Raw genomic sequence first — 20754 nt, 5'->3', positions numbered from 1 at the left:
ATCCAAAAACCAATTTTTTTTTATTTTAGCAAATAATTACGGAGATGCTGTAACAACTAAAATTTCCCTTGTAAATAGTTCTGCTTTACATAAAAGCACAGTGGGGAAAAGTCACCTAGGTGTTAAGAAAGGGCACGGGGTTTTCAAGAAATCAGAATTCAGCAGGGCAAGCAGGAAATCATAACCACAGACGAAAAACAAGGGCAAAGCAGCAGAAGGTGACGTCAAGGTGATGTGTATTTTTAATGGGTGACAGGCCAGCAGAATTTGACACTGATGGTGTCTGGGAAGTGGGGCGAAGGCACTAGAAATTCTATCAATCAGGCCATGAGCATGGGAGGCTGAGACTGTCTTGTTCACCACTGACATCTTGGTGTCTGGCACAGTGCTGGGCACCTGAGTAAATTAATATGAAATGTTTATCTCTTTATGGAAAAAAACAGTCTGTAATGGGAGGGCCTGACAAAATGGACCAATAGCTTTAAAGACATCACTTTAATAAGGACTCCAGAATATAAACTTTTATATTTCAAGACTAGCTTATCAGGTCTCTTCCTAAATTCTAACAGCTTGTGATAAGAAGAAAAGAAAGATCTGGAAGAGAATTATATGCAAGAATCAAAACAGACAAATTTCAGATTTCCCCTGCCATTCGAGATTCTCCATGATTTGGTTTCTACTTACTTTTCCAGATTTCTCTATCAGTTCTACGTTCTGGAAATCTGCCATTCCAGTCAAATTGACCAAATACTGTATTTTCTTGATTTAATTTGTACATTTCCCCCCAGCTTTTAATATTTCTGAAATCAAGAAGTGTTTTACCATCAAAGCATTTGGATTGTGGTGTTCCTTTAAACATGCCTCATTATTTCTTCTTTCAGAGATTTGGCTAAAAGTATTTTTTCTTCCTTTTTTACATCAGTTGAAATACAGCCAATCTTTCCAGACCCAATTTATATCCAAAATCCCCTAAAAAAAACCTTCCTGGTCAGCCCTTCCAAAAGTCATTTTACTTTTCTCTGACCTACAGTGGTACTAAAATCTAAGTTGACATATTCTGTACTACTTAATATGGGACTTATATGCGTCCCTGTATTATTTCTCTTTCCAGATTATAATAAGAATCCAGAGGGCAAAAACTCTCTCTTACATCCTTGCATTTTCCACAGCAACTAGCATATTTTCCTCATTTTGATGATCAATAAATATTAACTCAGTGAATGAAGGGATAAGTTAATAACTATACACAGTTATGCTTACAGAACACAACTCGTTACAAAAAAATGGGAACAACAACACTATGAGAAGATGTCCGTGGTACGTGGTTAAACAGGAAAAAAAGCAAGCTGCAGAACAGTGTGTATACAATGATTTTATTTTTGTCAAATCAACAACAAATTTCTCCCTAACATATAGGATAGGAATGTTTGTAGATACATGGAAAGCTGTTTGGAAGAACACAGGCCTATGGTTAACATCAATTATCTCTGTAAAGTGGCATGGAGGTGAGGAAATTATGGAAGTTAATGGCGGATTTCCCCTTTTTAGTTGGGGAACTATATACACACACATATACACACACACACACACACACACCTGTGTTATTTGCCTTTGGATGAAAAAAAAATCAACAAAGTATGCGAATTAGTTTTGCAGTGAAAAATTAAGGGGAAAAAAAAAGAAAGAAAGGGCTGCCTGTCTTTCAAGGATGTAGCTTTATGGTGAAGGGGAAAGAGAAAGGCCAAAATTCAATACATAGCAGTTGTGAGTTATGAGATGTGACAACCAAGAAATAAGATTAGTTCAGAAAACTATAGAAGAAAGTAAATAGTTTTCTGAACCCAGATGTAACAGAATTCTGGGGCCTTGTACACTGGCTGACTTAAAACCCACTGTCACACAAAACAAAGTGGAATGTTCAGGGCAGTGGGCCAGAACAGTGAAGTAAGTTATTTTAACAAAAAAGCCTCTTGCTTATGTTAAGATATAACTAAAGCAAATTCCTATTCAAGAGACATCTCTCAAAGGTGTTTTTCCTCATAAGAGTGGCCCTGTCAGAGATGTATGGCAGGTAGAGAAAATTGGGCGTTTATACACAATCCCATGACACCACTGACGCAAACTAAACACGCTAGATGAATGGGATATTTGTGTCTCTGCCATCAGTTACAACTGTTAACTTTTTTATTTTTAATTTTACTTTAACTCCTAACCATGCACCAAGGACTGTGCTGTCTTACAGGTTTTATTTTATTGGTGCCTCCAAAAAGACCCTATGATATTACTCTCTTCATTTCACAGATGGGGAAACTGACGCTTAGATAAGTTAAGCAAGTAAGGGAGTCAGGTTTGAACTCAGGAAGTCTGTTAATTGATGCCAAATCCCTTCCTCTTTGCTTCGCCATAAATGTGCCTGTCACATAATCAACCCTATTATCGCTAGATATCCCTCTATTCCTTATTTCACTTTCTTGCCCCACTGTTGTGTGAAGTTGTGTCCTAATTGCCCATATTTGTGCCAACATAACACAAGGATCAGCATCACACATCTCAAATCAGTTCTTCCATCCACTTGGCTTCCTGGTTTTATTAGAAACACAAAGAATATTCTGCTGGAAGGCAGATGTTCCCGAATCTTACTGTTTTCCTTTACTAACTTGTTGTAAATCAAATCACCTATTTTCTTTTTTGAACAGTTCACAGTTTCAGCTTTATTCACTAGAGAGGGAGAGAAGTATGTTAGTCATTGCATCAAGCAGTATAGGCTCACAATCCCTTATCCACTAAGTTTGAAATCCAAAGAGGTCTGATAAATGAAAGACTTTTCATAACTCATTTGGCATCAAAGCCTGACCAGACCTGAAGTCATCTGGCAACAACACCTGCCCTGAACTGACTTGAGGCTATTTTTAATCTTCATTGGTCAGAATCAGTGTGAACGTTCACACATTGCACTGCTGAAAAATCAGTTTGTTTGATTACGGGGTGCTGCCCAGACCTCACTCAGAGTTTTGTGTATGATATGGTGTATTTACCTTGTTATCCATCCAAGATGGAAAAAGTCCCAACTTACAGATCACATCTGGACCTCAAGGGTTTCAGATAAGTGATATCAGATGTGTTATTTTCTTTCTTTTACCCCCTCCCCACATTTTTTTAAGGAGTTAAAGTGAAGTGTTGAATATTTTCCCAAGTCTAGTGCTTTGATTTGGTGAACATCTATGGCCAAGTTATACAAATACTTTGTGACTTTAGAAAATTCAAGTGTTGAAGTGGAGCCCTTTTTAAACTTTTCTTAATCAAAAGTCATTACACAGTCTCCACCTGGCAGATTATTTCATTGTTCATTGATGGTAAGCCACTGAAAGAATTAACTTTCCCCCAAAGAATTAACTTTTGTTTCCCCCTCCGACGGTGTCTAAATGTGGGACACTGCTCTCTCAGGCCACTGGTTGGTTGTCTGCTGAACTGTTTTGGAATATGTAAAGCTGTTATAATCCCATGTGGAACAGATTAACTATAATGATGAAAATTAAGGTGATCTAGATGAGCCTTAAATTTCTGATTGAACTGGATTCTTTCAATCTGAATTTTCTGGGTACATTTACGCAAACTCACAGGGTTCATTGTTCCCATTCATCTGTCATGGTTTTCTAGTGTTCTGCACGTTCTCCCAAACTAAGGAGCTACACCGTAGCATGTGAGCATCCATTAAATCTAGCACTTCAGAAATTTAAAGCTGCCACAGAATTATCGTTCATTAAGTGAAATTTTCCATGATCGGTCTCTGAGTCATGAAATTCCATTCTAAGAGCCGAGGAAAGATTCCCAAACGAAAGGGAAGGAAAAGCACTTCTGACTTAAGGCACTTCCCTGCTTCTCTGTGGTAGATCAGTTGCTATGACAGTCGACTGGCGCAGAGAACATGTACCTAGGTGCTTAAAATAGCCCAAGAGTACTTTTCCCTGATGAATCAGATTCTGCAAGGAATTACTAAGTCTTACAGTATTTACATGATATGCTGTTTCAGCAATAAATAACTGCAGTTACACAGTAGGGTTGAAAACTTACTGCTTAGTGTTTTTAACTTTTAGCAGAGAAAAACAGGAAATTCCTTAGTATTTAACATATACAGGAATATGTGCCTGTTATTTTAAAAAGCCTCCATTCGGTTCAAGTTGAAATAATTTTGATTTGAAGGCCACACTTTAAAAGCATTAACTAATCCTTATAACATCTGTGTGGCATAAATGAATGCAAGTATGCCCATTTTACACGGGACTGATTAAAGATGTCAAGTATATTTCTACCTTAAAGTAAATTTTTCATCCAGAAATGAAACCAAAGACCTCAGACTCTGTGCTCCCTGAGTAATTGCAGTGTAATGTGACTGCTTTTCTCTGTGTACCAAGTTATTCTTGATGATTCTCAAGGTCTGCCCTTCGTCTTTACAGAGTATTTCTTGGGTAAGCAATGGGTGGGGTTGAGGACCTAAAGAATGCATGAGAGTAATGGCTCCCTCAGAAAGTGGGGGAGGAGGACGTGCCATTGGGGCCCCTCGTGGGTTAGCAGTAGCTCTCTGAGTTGCTATCCCTGTTAGCAGGCATCCAGGGCACCAGCTCCCTGAGCTGCCCTTTCCCAACCAGTCCAGGCTGCTCTTACTCCTGAATCCTTCTGCAGAGTTTCCCTCATCAGCCATTCTTGTGCACAGACCTCACTCTGCTGCCAAAAGCAATAAATGGCCTGTCAGACTTGATGTGCGTGGGGCTATGACCAAATGGGAACTTAAAGCCAGAGAATTTCATCTCCATGAGGTGAGGTACCAGGGCTACTTCATAAAGCAGAAGTGCCAGATCCACCCTTTAGTGATGGTCCTCAAAGGGGAATTGGAGAGTCCAGAGAAAAACCCTTAAGAAAATCTGAAATAATTATACTGTAGTTGGGGAATTCTGAAAAGAGAAAACTTGCTGCAGACTTTTCTACTTCTTCTCTTTCTTTTTAAACAGCTACACACCTTGTTTCTGTGCTAAGCACCTATTTCACTAAATGGGAACTTCATTTGAGGTCTTTCATCCTATAATGTTTATTTATTATTCTGCTTCCACTTAACCTTTTTCTCTCTTTTTTTTCAGTAAATATTGCTCTAAGGATACAGGAAATCCATTAGCCCTTATTATCCATTGAGCCAGCAGGATACTTACTAAGCTTGTGGAGAAGCCAGTGAACGCTACAGGCTTGGCCTGCCCCAGAGAGCTGACCTTCTGGGGACCTGAGCATCTGAGGAACAAAGCCTTTATAACCCAGGAACTGTGTGGTGCTGCTTCGAAGGTTTAGCATTTGCTGGAAAAGAATAAGGATATGTTGGTCTACATTCGTTATTCAGGGTCAAGTATCAAAACAAAATCCCATATTAGGCTTTGGCATAACCCGAATTTGAATTATGGGAGATAAATGATCTTGGCATTATACTGGAGTTTTTGGGCGGAAAAAGTACTATAAAAGGAGACTCTAAGGCATTGTGTAATACTAAAAACCACTAGTTGAAAATTAAAACATTTTAAAGTTCATAATAAAAGATAGTTGCTATTTCTCTGTATTCTTTGAATGGAGTTTAGCCAAAGATATATGTTATTAGTCATTTCAGTCAAAGAAACTGCACCAGTTGCTCATTTGTGCAGTGATTATGTACAGGTTGCAAGTAGGGATGGCATTTGTCTGACGGTCTCCCAGCCTGATTGTTGTTGGTAGTCCTCATCCTTTCCCCCAGTTCCTGGGAGCTACAGATCCTCTCACTTCTGGGTCAACCACACTCACATCGGCTCTGAGAAGATGCCGCAGCCTCTCCCTGTGAGCCCCTGCTTGACCAACTTTGCTATTAGCAGATACTTTCTTACTAGGTTTCCTTTGAAGATCTAGGCCCATTTTTTGCTCTCTGTTCAGAAGTTATAATATGCACTTCTTTGGCTCCACTACATAAAACCGCTTTGTCCCAAGCCAGCCCACACTCTGCCAAAGAAGGATTTCCTAATTTAGGAAATCAGATCCACTCAACAAATTACCTGGCTCTGCTTTTAGTGCCCCTATGGGCACAGGTTAAATGCTTTTGCTAATATAGTTGTCAAGAAATTGTGTTGGGGACCTGGACTGAGAAACAGGTGTCAAGATCTATAGCTGTAGCCCTGTACCTCCAGACCAAGATTAGCAGGGCGAAAAAGTTCAACATCCAGTCGAGGGTCTGCAGGTCTTCCAGGTTCTAAATGAGTCTGAGAAAGATAAATAGATTTGGAGAACTGCCTGGACACTACTCTTGAGTAACCACAGCAGCCCTTTTAATTATTTATAACAAAAAGATATAAATCTAAATGAATCTCAAGCTAGCAAGGGAAATATTATCCCAAGTTCACTGGAAAGTGCTCAAGCTGTGGAGCTCCTGGGAGATGCTGGACCAGCGATAGACAGCCATCAGAGGCCAGTGAGCAGGTCAGGCCAGCAGAGCCATCTGACTCATGCAGGGCAGTAAACAGACTCTCAGGGGACAGTAAAGAGCTGCCTCCCTTCGGCATAAGCTCCCCAGAGGACAGTGGCCAAACAGAGTTGCATGAGCAGTTCATGCCAGTGGAGGACCTCAGTACGAAAAGATTATTTTTCCCTATAATCTTTATTGATACATCTCAGCAGCATTTCCTTCTGACTTGTTATTCCCAATGTGTTGGCAAGTCTCCCTAGCCTACTAGCTTCCACCTAGAAGTTATTGTCTTTGGAATTTTAACCAATTATTCCAAATATCATTCCACATCAGAATTCTTTATTCCAACAAAAATTTCAAGGGGTTTGTGCCATTTTTTTAACCTAGCACAATAAATACTGCCAGATTTGCATACATGGGTATCTCGAACAATGACTTACAGTAGGCAGAGCCCAACCCCTGCCTAATTCTGTGAGTTTCATCACCTTATGGTCCACAGGGCAGAGAGGCCTGAACAAAAGCATCCACTGGTATCACGTTTTGTGTATGCCCTTCCAGTTTTCTTCATGCACATCTATTTATACATAGATGGCACTGTTACCTATAAAGTAAAAAACTGGAAGCAAACTAATTGTCCAAAATTAGGGAAAATTTTCACCTACACTGTATTATAGCTGATTGCTAGAATATTTTGCTGCTATGCCAGTGATCCTTAGAATATTATGTAGCAATGTGGGGAAAGAATTCAAATGTACATGTAAGTGAAAAGGTCAGGACACAAAATTATTTGTGTGCTTTGATACAACCTATGTAAAAATAAATGCACACGGCGGGGGGACTAGAAGGACATATGCAGACCTGATTAAGGAGTTGCTATTTGAGGATAGTATGATTATGGATCATTTCCTTATTTTTCAAAATTTTCATAATGTTGCTACATTATTTTTACAGAAAATTAAGCATATTATACATACATACATACATACGTGCCTCTTCTAAGGCAGTTTAGGACTTTGCTGGGCCTTGAATTTTAAGATTATCAGTTCGAATTAGAAGTAATAAAAGCTCTTACTTAAACTAGTTTAACCTAAGCGAATTGATTGAGATCTATCATTGGAAAGTTCAGAGGCTGGACCACCTTCAGGGCGAGCTATTCCAGAGATTCATGGGGTCCTGAGTGCTGGGGCTCCATTTCTCTCGACTTTGCCTTGCTGCACGTATCAACCTTCTGGTCACACTTCTTACCTTGTGGCAGAAAAATGGCTGCAGCAGCTCCCTCGGAGCGAAAGAGCAAGGTCAACTCCTCCCCCAACCATCAAACAACCGTCTTTGCTTCACTCTGATTGGACCAACATGGACCAATCACTGAGCCCAGCAGACTGCTGCCCTGGCTACGGGTTAAATCACGCCGTGCGAACACCAGTCTGTGGTAGGCTGGTTACTGTTCGCGAGTGTTTGTTGCCCCTCCTTGGGCGAGGATTTTTCTTCCCCACCTCACTGACTTCAGGTTTGGCCATAACTTGCTCTGGCTTTTGAAATGCAAAATACCAAACAATGTTCAGTACCAAAATGGGACATAGTTGTTTAACACTATGGTTAGCTGCACTGAAGCCATTTTGTTCCTCCTGTCAGGTAGAAGTGTTCAAAGCCAGTATGTGGTTCGCCATGCTCTCTTTTCCCATACAACTGCAAGCAGGGTTCCAAACAGAGGCGTCACTGTCAGCCTGGGTTCAAGGTTGAAGATGAAACTGAGTAGAGCCACAGCCAACCAACCGTGCTCCTCTAGCACGAGCTGTGCCTTTGTTATTATAAGCTGCTGAGATCTGATGGTTGTTTGTTACCGAGCATATGCTCGCCCATCCTGACTAGGCTTGAGTCCTGGCTTGGCCTCTTCCTAGCTATGTGACCTTGGACAAATTATTTCATTGCTCTGCACTTATTTTCTTTATTTGTAAAACAGAGATGATACGTAAAATTCCTGGTACGTACTTAAAAATGACAACTGCTATTATTTGTTAATAATAAGAATTACAATTCTTACTCCCATGGGGCATTTTCTTCTAATTTATCTCAGTGATTATCAGGGGGGAAAAAAAGTGCTGCTATCTGAAAGAGGAGCTATACTGTATTCCTTTTTACTAAGGGGAAGTTACAGACCCAAAGTTTCGGTATACATCCTGATCATCTGTAGACAGAACGAGAAATTCGTCCTCAAGATATAAATGTTAGTTCCCTGGAATGCTCTTATTTTTTTAAGAAATAAAAAAAGATTAACCCAAATTTCATATGGGGAAAAAATGCTTTTTCACATTCAATACCAAAATGTAATATAGCTATTCAACAGCACAGTTGGCTTCACTGAAGTAATTTTGTTCCTCCTCTGAGTTATCTATTATTGAAGATAGTCAAGCAACGGATATTGAAATAGATGACTTTTCTATTCCATTGTGAAAACTCTTGTGTTCCCTGCACCCCTTCCTAAAAAGTGATGTATTCTTTTGTGTGTGCGTATGAGAGAGAGAGAGATTATAGTCAGAGGGATGCAATTTAGAAGTAAAATTTCTACTTTCTTTTTCGATTGAGATTATAATTGTATCTAGACTTGAATCTAAGTTGATTTTGTAATCAATAATTATTTTACATTCTGGAAGACATTTTCTACCTTAGATATTCATCACTGACATCTGATATCTAGTACGTTTTTTCAGATATTGTAGGTTTTATCTTGCTTAGTTTTCTGGTATCTAGTAATTAAGATATGAGGCAATTATTTGTCCCTTTAGATAAAAAATGTGCTCTGAAAAATGTAAACTAAATCCTGGTTTAAATGCAATGGAGCAGTAGTTCCCACACACTGCTGTGCAACAGAACTACCTGAAATGTTACACACACACACACTTCTGGGCCCCACCCCAGGACTTGTGAATTACAATTTCTGAAAGTGAGGCTTAAAATTTTTTATTTAAAAAGCTTCTTAGACACCCATATCTTGGTTTCTAAATATCATTCTCCACTAAAAGAAAGAAAGGATCCTTGCCGAATGGCTCATTCTAGAGTTGGGATGGGGAAAACTTGTAAGATGAACTTAGAACATTTTCTGGTGCCAGAAAGTAGAAAATTGCTCAAAGAATGATCTGAATCATGTCAAAGAACACAGAAGCCTGATTGATGGGGCTCTTGCTGGCCACATCTGGGAAAACTTGAATGTGAAAATAAAATAACAATAGTAAATTATAACCCATTGAATAAAATAAGTCTATATTGATATAAAGAAAGGAGGAAGGAAAGAAGGAAGGGAGGGAGAGAAGGAGGAAGGAAGGAGAGAAAAGCTCTTACAATAGAATGCCAACTAATAAATGTAGAAGGAATAATGGAATTTAAAAATCACCAGTTGAGCAAGAATCATGAATAGATGTTAAAACCAATGGGTGAGAGTTTGTGAGGAATACATTATTTACATCGTCTCAAGTATCTCCCCATAAATTACTTCTTAATGACAAAGGGAAAATAGTAACTTTACAGTGAAAAAGGCTGGCAGGCCCCACTGTACTAGCTTGAATGGTAGCCCCCAAAAGATACATCCACGTCCTAACCCCAGGATCTGTGAATGTGACCTTATTTGGAACAAGAGTCTTTGAAGATATAATTAGTTTAAAGATCTCAAGATGAAATCATCCTGGATTACTGAGGCCCTAAATCCAATGACAAGTGTCCTTATAAGAGACAGAAGAGGAGAAGGCATGGACAAAAAGCAGGAAGAGAAGGCCATGCATGCGAAGATAGAAGCAGAGACTGGTGTGAGGCAGCCATGAGAAACGCCGACAGTCCCCAGAAGCAGGAAGATGCAAGGAAGGATCGTACCCCAGACCCTCCAGAGGGTGTACGGCCCTGACAGCGCCTTGATTTTGGACTCTGGCCTCCACACTGTGAGAGAAGGCTTTTCTGTTGTTTCACGCCGCCCAGTTTCTGGTAATTTGTTATGGCAGCCCTAGGCAACTAATAACCACCTTAACCAAATGATGAGTGTCGATATCACCAATAAAGGGATTATGTCCTGTGGTTCCTGAGGAGAAGCTCACAGCGTTTTTACTCAATGTTCCTGCCCAAATTGCACACGCTGAATCTAATCATGAGGAGATATCGCACACATCCAAACTGAGAGCCATTCTACCGAAAAAGGAGGCTGTACTCTTGAAAAATATTGAGGTTATAAAACCCAATGAAAGGCTGAGGAACTGCTCTATAGACGAAAGGAATATGGGACAAAATACAGTGTGTGTCCTTCACTGGAGCCTGGACTGTGAAAAAACTGTCATTTCTGGGGATATTTAATTGGCAAAACTTGAATAGGGACCCTGGATTGAATAGTAATATTGTATTACTCTGAAAGTCCCTGTTTTTGTTACTCATACTGTGAATATGTAAGAGAATATCCGTGTTCCTAGGAAATGCACACTGAATATTAGGGGGTGAGGGAATATCCTGTCTGCAACATATTCCCAAATGATCCAGAAAAAGTATCTATGCATATATGGAGAAAAAGATGGAAAAAGTACATCTGGCAAGTATTATCAAATGTACATGAAATTATTTCAAAGTAAGATGTTAAAAAAAAAGCTTACTAGATTATTATAATTTGTAACCCAGGATGAAAACCACTGCAATAAAACTCACTTGATAAGGCAGCAATTCTCACTTGGGTGATTTTGCCCCAAGAAAACATATAGAAATGTCTGAAGACATTTTTGATGGTCAATGACTGCGGGGGATGGGGCGTCTGGAGAAGTGCTACTGGCATCTAATGTGTATAGAGGCCAGGGATGCTGCTAGAACGGTAATATGCACGGCAAAGCCACCCACAACAAGTAATTTTCTAGCCCAAAATGTCAATAGTGCCACTGTTAAGAAACCTTGCTTTTTTGGAGGGTGTTCCGGTGGCGCAGCGGTTAAGTGCACACGTTCTGCTTTGGTGGCCTGGGGTTCGCCATTCGGATCCCGGGTGCGGGCATGGCACCACTTGGCAAGCCATGCTGTGGTAGGCATCCCACATATAAAGTAGAGGAAGATGGGCACGGGTGTTAGCTCAGGGCCAGTCTTCCTCAGCAAAAAGGGGAGGATTGGCAGCAGATGGGCTCAGGGCTGACCTTCCTCAAAAAAGAAAACCTTGCTTTAAGGGAGTTATACACCTTAACTAACATAACCAGATTCTAAATCCTTATGAGAAATAGCACCAAATTTGGATAGGTTTAGAATACTCACTAGAGGAAAATTATCAAAGATTCCCATTTTACAGGTAAAAATATATTTGCATTTAAAGACTTGGAAATCACATACAGAAATGCATACAATCACGTCACTCCATACATCAGACAGGAATAGTGGAGGGATGGAGATGCATGGAAGTTCTTCAGCTCATTCATTTTAAATCAGCCAAGTGGCTTTCATGATATTGGACCATATGTCTGCTGAAAATGTGATTTCAAGGCATTAGGACAGCTTGGTGAAAAGACTTTCTCAAACTTATGACTATACTCATAGAGCAGTATGAATATATTACATTTACTGGTTACCTGGGATCATCCATAGCACTTCTTCTTAAATCTAAATTCCGGTTTCTATATTTTTAGCATAGGAGAGCTACACAAACATGACCATGACTAATGAGTGAAGAATCCCATGGCGTTAGTTGGATTTTTCACGTAACGAGTAATTTGCATGCCTCCGTGACTCTCAGCTGCAAACACTCATTTCTCAGTCATGGATCTGTGCCCTGGCTGAGCTGACTCCGCTTCAAGTTCAGGTCCGGTCTGCATGTCTCTCACTCTGCATCCGGTGGTTACTCAGACAGATGGCTGCTACCTCATGGCACATCACAGACACTCAAGAACCCGGGTCAAACTCTGCAAGAACATTTAAAGCCTCACTCATGTCACACCTGCTAATATTCCGTTGGCCAAAACATATGACCGAGCCTGAAGACACCGGGGCAGGGGTGCATACTGTGTCTGCTTTCCTGGGAAACACTGCAATGTCACATGCACATTATTCTAAGGTTATTGGGTGTATAATCATATTACACAAGCAGCAGAGAAGATTTGAGAACAATAATGCAATCTACCATACTACTAAACGCACTCTACAATATCAGATGTTTTGGAAGAAACTTTCTGATGCTACTTACACACATTATATTAACTCAGGAAACTGGCAAACTTTTTCTGTAAAGAACAAGCTAGTAAATGTTTTGGGCTTTGTGGGCCATACAGTCTTTGTGACAACTCTGATGTCGCATGAAAGCAGCTACAGACAGTAGGAAAACAAATGAGTGTATCTGTATTCCAATAAAACTTTGTCTGTGGACACTGAAATTCTAATTTCACATAATTTTCACGTGTCACAAAATCTTATTCTTCTTTTGATTCTTTTCAATCATTTAAAAATTTAGTATCTATTCTTAGCTCAAGGGCTGCACAAAAACAGGGAGTTGGTCAAATTTGACCACCAGGCTACAGTTTGATGACCTCTGTATTATTCATTCATTGATCTTAGAAGACTATACAGTACAAAGAAGAGGCAGTAACCAGGGAGTTCAGAAGATAGCTCAAGATGTAGAACACATACATGTAAAACTATTCAGGAAGCTCTGAAAAATAATATACGTAATATATATACATAGCACAAGTCCAAAACCACGAATGATAGGAGGCATGGTGCCAAGGAGAAGTTATTCAGGTATAATAAGTAGGACAGAATTCCTTGAAAAGGTAAGTTTTATAGATGAGAACATGGATTCGCTGTCCATCCGTTCTTCATACAGAGAGAAAAAGAAAACTTTTAGTAAGGGCTTCCAGTCTGCAGTCTATTTTATTTTATCAATTTTTCCTTTCATATAACATTTAAATAAAACTTACTATTCTTAAAATTCTGTAATTCATATAATACAAAAATGTTGAAAACAGAAATTGAAAGTTAGGCTATGGTCCCACCACACAGAGATGTCCTCTGTTAACAGCATGGTATGTAAGTCTAGAGTTTTTTTCTATACATACACTTATGTGTTTTACTGTTGTTTCTTAAAGTGTTTCATTATACCTAGTGTTTAGCAGCTTGCTTTTTTTCCACTTAGTTGTATACCTTGAACATCTTTCCATGCCAATAAGAATAGTTTTATCTCTTTTTAACAGTTGCATAGTATTCTATAGCATGGGAATACCATCATTGATTAAATCTCTTTTTGATCTGCATTTAGGTTGTTTCCAGTTTCCCCCTATTAGATGCAATGCTGTGATAAACGTGTTTGTAACTAAATCTTTATCTACATTAACCATTTATTTTTAAGGGAAAAATATCTAAAAGTGGAAGTTCTGGGTCAAAGCTTAAGAAACAATTTTTTTCGAAAGGTTTTTCTTCTGTTTTCTGGTATTGAAATCAAGGTGGTCTTGATTTCTAAATAGCCAGGTGTACTCATTGATTTGCAAATGAAATAAAAAGCCAAAATACTCAAATCAGAACATATCTAAATGTTGTAAAAACTTAGGTAGTAATTTTTATAAGATACACAAATATGCAGCTAGTAAATTGTTAGAGCTAAGAATTTTAACTGCAATCCAGTAACTTTATTTCCTTTACTCCATAAATCATTAAGAGCAGTGGTTCTCAACAGGGGTAAGTGGGTGTTACGGTTATCTACTGCTGTGTAACAAATCACCCCAAAACTCAGGGGCTGAAAACCACAGTTTGTTGTTATCACTCATGGCTCTGTGGGCCAGCTGGGCTCAGGTGTGCACTTGCCTCAGTTGGCTCTTGGCTGGGGTGAATCATCTGATGGCTCCCTCACAGGGCCGGCAATTGGTGCTAGTTGTTGGCTATGAGCTCAGCTGAACGTGCCAACCTGAGAGGCCACATGTGACGATGCTCAGAGATAGAGTGTCATGAGAGCTCGTGTCCTGAGAGTGAGTCTTCCAAAAGTGCCAATGCTTCTTGTGATCTAAGCTTGGAAGTCCCAGAATATTTCTTCTACTGCATTTTCTTTTGTTTCAGCAAATCATTTCCCAGAAGCAAGGGGAGAATTAGACTCCACCTCTTGATGGGAAAGCAGCAAGTCACACTGCAGAAGAATCTGTGGGACGGAAGCTATTATTGTGGCTGTCTTTGGAGGATGCAATCTGCCACAGTGGGGAGTTGGCAGGTACCCTCTGAAACTGTGACTAATTTTTCACATATTTACATCTTTCTCTGAAGAGAAACCTGAATATTCATAAGATCCTCAAAGGAATCTGTGACCAAAAAAAAAAAAAAGTAGAAACAATCATTGATCTAGGTAGATTATGGCCTATTACATAATTAAATTTATTTTATACTCTGATATTCCTTTTAGGGATACTTAATCTCTGCTACTAACTTGGAATTTTTCAGCTTCTAACTATGATTCAATAAGAAACTCATCCAGTTAAAATTTTTAAAAAGAAATCAGAATAATTCTGACAGTGTGAGTATAAGTCAAATGAAACTGGATACACACATATACACACACATATGTACATGTATATAAACATGTTCTGAATTTTAAACAAGAGGCTTGACTAAATGGGGTTTGTGTTTTGGACCACTGTTCCCATTAGAGCCACCTCTATCTGATACTTCGAGAGAGAGCGCTAATCGACTATTAATATTCTACACACAGTTAGGGGGAAATTTCTTTTTAGACCCCTGCAGCACAGTCCTGCACAGTGCACAATGATCGCCATCACAGACAGAGCAGGAGATTTGATTACTTTCATCTCAGGAAATGTGACTATAACTGTTATTATTGGTCACAAAATTATCTGGTTTTTATTACAGCACTTGACTCTGTGACCCGCCAGAATCTGTGACTGCCTCACACAAGCTCCATTTTGAGTAAGAACTGTTTCTCTGTTTATGCCCCTCTGCTTGCTATCAGTTTCATCAGTTTGTCCCCTCTGGACCTCAGTGGAGGCGGGAAGGGGAGGGCAGAGAACTTGGGAAGGGGTGCAGGAATCGACAGCCAGCTCCTTCCTTCACAAGAGGTTGGTAGAAGCAACTACATTAGTCAACAAGCCAACCACAATCCTTTGCTAAAATACATATGCAAATTCAAGATACAGATTTAACGAAAACGATTCTGTTGCTGCCGTTTTGAGGTTGAGATGTCTCAAGTCTCTTTTTTGTCTGGCATGTTCATCTCCCCAGTCACCTGTTTCTCAGACAGTAACTTCTCAAAGAGCCTGTATCAGTTGTCCCACGACATTCTAGATTTTGCTGATTTTTTTGACCTGTTTCCATCTCCTATGTCTCTGTAACCCAGAATTAGATATAAAGTGTTGATTAGATTCAGGACTAACACTTTTGGCACAGACGCTTCCCAGGTGGCCCTATGTACCTCATATTACCTCACACCAGGAAATGCAAAATATCAATTTGCCCTGCTTTTAACAACGCTGATTGATGAGTAGGTCTAGGCCATGACTGGTTGATTCCTAGTTGTGGAGTTGTAGTGTGACCTTTTGGCTCCCTCGGAATATCCAGTTTCCTCAATAATATTTTGTTTCTTAGTTTTAGCATTCGTAGATGTTTATTGCTTGAATGAATTATTTTATTAGGTGTTGTAAAAAGGTGATTTTTCTAATTCCATTATTCTTTCTACATTTACTATCTAGAATACTTCTGTAAGAAGAGTCTTCCTTCATCAGCTAGAGCTATTCTGTGACTTGCAAATAGAGTTTTGGCAGGAAAGGCAGATCAAGACTTAATTCTTTACCTGTAGTTGCTAATTTTCAGAGTACAGAGTCGCTAGACTACCTCCAGTAGCGGCACATGAGTTGTGTTAGTTGCTTTGGCTTTCTTTTTTGAGTATCATTATAAATTCAGGGATATTTATTTAATTAGTGTGTTTCAATCAATTGTCATTTTTCTTTTTTTTAAAGATTGGCAACATCTGTTGCCAGTCTTCTTTTTTTTGTTCTTCCTTCTTCTCCCAAAGCCCTCCGGTACGTAGTTGTATATTCTAGTTGTAGGTCCTTCTGGACGTGCCATGTCCACGCCCCGGATCCGAACTGGAGAAACCACAGGCCACCAAAAAGGAGCGCGCGAACTTAACCACTCGGCCAGGGGGCCAGCCCCCATTTTTCTTTTTGATGGTAAACTTGTCCACCTTCGGCCTGTGGACAGCCTCCTTGCTTTCTAGCATAACAAGATGATCTAGTCTCAGTGTGTCATTTGCCACTCTGCATCTGGAACCAGTGACCTCTCCGAGAATCGCCAGTTCCTTTTAGCAGGGAATCATGTTTAGAGACCACAGTTTGGGAGCTAACATGCTCATTGTTACTGGGTTGTCATTGCTACGGGGTCTTTTCAGTGGGCAGAGCTAGGGTATTTTAACATTTTGAATTTTTTAAACGTTTAAAATTTTTAAACGTTTAAAAACATGAATTTATATTCACATCACAAATTCAAATATATTTGAATCTTTGAGATACCAAGTTCAAATTTCAAATATCCAAATAGTTCAAATTCAAGTTTAATCAAAAGTGATCTAAGTTTATTTTTAACGTTACGCTTCATCTCCTCTATCTTCCAATGAAAATTATGGTTCTTAACAACGTTATCACTAACATAACAGTAACATAATTACTTATTTAAAGTATAATGTATGTAATAATTTCAAAATAACATAGAATAATGGAATATATGAATATTACTTCTAACGATGAGACCACTGCAGGTGAAGATTTCTTCGCAGTTTTGTTAGACTATATTCCACTAACGATGTGTGATACATCCTGTGTTCTAAAGTACCCAATGGACCTAAGTATGGGTAAAAGCTTTTCCCTTGAAAAGGGGAAAGGGCTGGCTGGGATAATGGTCAGAATGGCTTCAGTTCCCTTGTCCCCACTGAGCCCTTAGAAGAGAGGAGGGCAGGGCCCCAGGTGCCTGGAGGGTGGAGATGCATCAGCCTGGTGATACAGAGTGGCCTGAGCTGCTCCGAGCCCCGCTTCCAGGGCTGTTGGGCGAAGGTGGCAGCCCCTCGAGGAGCTATGCCTCCAGCAGCCCCAAACAAAGAGATGAAATACGAGCCATGTGTGTATCTGTGCACGGGGTCCGTGCACCACTGCAGGGATGGCGTGGCCAGACACTTCACCGCTGCAGTGGGGGAAGTGTTTCATAGCAGTTTGATGCTTTAAAAGAATAAATTGTGTAAATGAAAAGCACATACTCTTCTTCCAGCCCCTAGATCATCCCAAACATTGCATTGGACAGCATGTGGCGCCAGCCTGACATTTTTGGGTGCATCACAGGGCTTTTGGCTCTTATTTATCTTGTTCTTATCATGTTGGCATTTAAGCACCTTATCACCATACATGTGAGAAAAGATCCCGTTTCTTTGAGCTGCGTTTTTCAACCAGTGATTCAGCAGCACTGATAGGCTTTGCTCTTTTAATTTCGAGCTGTACTCACATTTCTGCTGGGAGGCAACGACAAAGAAAAACAGGTGAGGTTGGCAGCCCCCAGGGAGGCAGCAGGGGCCAGAGAGGAAAGGGGGGAAACAAAACGAGGAACGGCTTTGGTTCTTTAGGTAAACCGAAATCTGTTTCTCTCCCTGTGAGACGCCACACACTCACAGTCTGACTTTCTTCCCTTCTCACCTGTTCCTCCGCTGTTTTGCCCAGACCCCTCTTTTCCAGCGCAGACAGGTGCGGTGACTTGCTCATCCCAGTCTCTCTCTCTCTCCTCTACTTAGGCGGCCCCCAGGACTCCTGCTCCTGTCGCGTCACGCAGTCGGCTGCCTGTTGTGATCCTGGAAACCCGCTTAGTTCAGTCCATTGATGTGAATTTCTGGGAGCAATTTGGCCACTTTGTTTCTTATTTTTCCAGCCCTTTCCTTAACACTTTCTATTCGCAAAATATTTGCTTAAAGCAATAGTGTCAATCATTAATGTTCCTAAGTATTCCACAGTGAGCTTGCTAGAAATACCAGGCCCTCTTCTCTGTCTTTAGATTCTGATCTAATAAGATCAGATCGAATAGTAGAGTGCTAGTGATACTGATGAAGGAAGTCCAAGGGTTGCACTTCGGGGAAAAATGGCTTACATGTATGAGGGGTGGAGGTAATGAAGGATAGCCCTCAATCCTGCCTGCTCTCTTGCTCTGTTGGGGAAGCCTCAGTGGAATGTAGGAAGTTTGCCCATGCCTTGTACAATGGATGGAATACTACTCAGCAATAAAAAGGGACTGACTGCTGATACCCAGAACAGGGATGAATCTCAGAAGAACTCGACCGAGTGAAAGAAGTCACACATAAGAGTGCAGACGATAGAAACGGGATCAGCGGTTATTTGTGGGAGCGAGGGGGATTGACTGGGAGGGGATTTGAGGCAACTCTGGTGATACAAATGTCTGTGTCTTGATTGACAAGGGTGTGCATTACAGGAGTATATGCCTTTGTCAAAATCTATCCAACTGTACGTTTACGATCTGTGCTTTTCATTGTATACAAACTATCTTAAATGTTTTAACTTGACTATACCCGTTTTGGGTAACGATAAAATTATTTTTACCAATTTTTTTTTATCAATTTGTATCCCTTAAAAGCATGCAAAAGGCAAAACAAAACCTGTTGAGATAGAAAGTGATCTAACAAAGTATTGCAAACATGGTGCGCACTCAATAAAAATGTATTCACGACTGACGGTCACGCAAGAGTAGTTCATTGCAACAGTCTGTTTATAAGATGCCTCCTGGCAGTCCAGCAACATAGTCAAATTCAGCACTGTATAGGAGATTAAAATTTCCAAACCCTATAAAAATATTTTTAGCAATCCTCCATCCCATCAATCCAGTTATTCAGCCTTTTCATGGGAGTACAATAAATAAAATCAATACCTTTTATTACTTCACCACCAGAAACTGTTACTATAGCCAAATTCAAAGATGTAAGGCTGTCTGCAAGCTGATCCCTCCTTCAGGGAGTATTTTATGAGGAAAGTGCACTGTTATAATTTGGTGTGAAGAAGGAAGGCTATCCTTAAATCCTAAGAAGGACTTTGCAGGTTGAAAAAGCACAAATCAGGAGTATCAGTCCCCTCTGTATGAGCTCTAGCTGGATAAATACAGGGAAAAAAGTCAACTATTTTTTTCAAAGAAATAGTTTCCTGAAAATATATACAGGATGATTTTTATATTTATTTCTATAATAAAAAGGATATACTACCGCATCCCAGGCAAACGGGACAAATCCCTCCTTAGTACTTATCTTTCTTAATTGTGCTCTGTTTCTAGCGGTAACTGGCCTCGTGATATGTGTGTGACTCTCTTCCTTTACATTTCCACCCACTTTGAGGAGTATGACCAAAAAACCCCAACTAAGCAAACAAGCAAAAATGCAAATCAAATCTTCAGATTAAAAGATAATTTCCTGTGAGATTATGCATCCACAATGTTGAAGATATGCACTTGAAAGCATCCGTTATCGACAGGAGCTCTCCAAATATTTTCCATTGTTTTGTCTCTACAGAATTCACCAATAGAGAAGAAATAAAGAATAAAACATTTTAGGACAGCTATCACTGGAGAAATACGATTTTCTTTTTCAATTTCTAGAGGATAAGATTTTTAAAGGGAAAAAATAAAAATGATGAAAAAGTAAGGACAATTCAAAAACTGGGAAAAGTTTAAATCCTTCAACCACATATAAAAATTTTCATTTCGTAATAAAAGAATTAGAGCTTTAACAATTCAAACTGTGTTTGTTCTGGTGATCTCAAAATCTGGTCCCCAGATCAGCAGCACCAGCAGCACCTGGGAACGTGTTCGAAATGCACATCCTTGGGCCCCCGCCAGGCCTGCTGAGCTGGAAACTCTGGGGGCGGGGCCTGGTCATCTGTTTGAACAAGTCCTCCAGGTGATTCTGTCGCAGAGTAAAGTCTGAGAACCACTGATTTATTCCAGAAACATTTATTGGGTGCTTGCTGTGTGCCAGGCTCTGAGAAACGCACTGGGGACACAAAAATAAAAAATTATCATGATCCATAGCTTAATCACGAAGAAAAAAATATTAGCTGGTAGAATCGTTTTTTGAAGACAGGAAATAGGAGACTCCCCTGGCCACAGCGAGGTCAGGTAGGACCACCAGGACACTGAGAAGTTCTATGGAGGTTGAAGCAATGGTCCTCTGTCAGAATCACCTGGAAGGATTTTCAAAACCACAGGCCTTGGCCCTCCACAGACCTCTGGAATCCCAATCTCCTCGAGTGGGGCTCAGGAAAACCGTA

At 40.0% G+C, this 20754-nt stretch overlaps 2 long non-coding RNA genes across 5 annotated transcripts in view; one reads left to right on the top strand and one right to left on the bottom strand.

The window, feature by feature from the left end:
* Positions 1-20223, top strand: part of LOC102149599 (uncharacterized) — an 81043-nt gene extending 60820 nt beyond the window's left edge. For 2 of the 3 annotated variants that reach the window (XR_011428572.1, XR_288751.4), the window contains exon 5: positions 5133-5473. This is a non-coding gene — a long non-coding RNA (uncharacterized lncRNA). Of the gene's footprint in view, positions 1-5132; positions 5474-14506; positions 14655-15307; positions 15365-18224 lie in introns of those variants that run through there. The other variant, XR_011428571.1, reaches the window with a different exon arrangement.
* LOC111768776 (uncharacterized) lies at positions 1358-7799 on the bottom strand. 2 transcript variants are annotated; one of them, XR_011428574.1, is made up of 4 exons: positions 7712-7758; positions 6952-7067; positions 5202-5340; positions 1358-2718 (listed from the first exon to the last, which is right to left on the bottom strand). It is a non-coding gene; the product is annotated as an uncharacterized lncRNA (long non-coding RNA). The 2 variants fall into 2 exon arrangements; XR_011428573.1 differs by lacking the exon at positions 6952-7067 and having other exon boundaries at positions 7712-7799.
* Positions 20224-20754: the final 531 nt, after the last annotated feature.

Source organism: Equus caballus, chromosome 18 (assembly GCF_041296265.1).
Source record: "Equus caballus isolate H_3958 breed thoroughbred chromosome 18, TB-T2T, whole genome shotgun sequence".
Classification (NCBI taxonomy): domain Eukaryota; kingdom Metazoa; phylum Chordata; class Mammalia; order Perissodactyla; family Equidae; genus Equus; species Equus caballus.
Note: the sequence above shows the minus strand (reverse complement) of the source record. Positions and strands in the feature narration are given on the sequence as shown.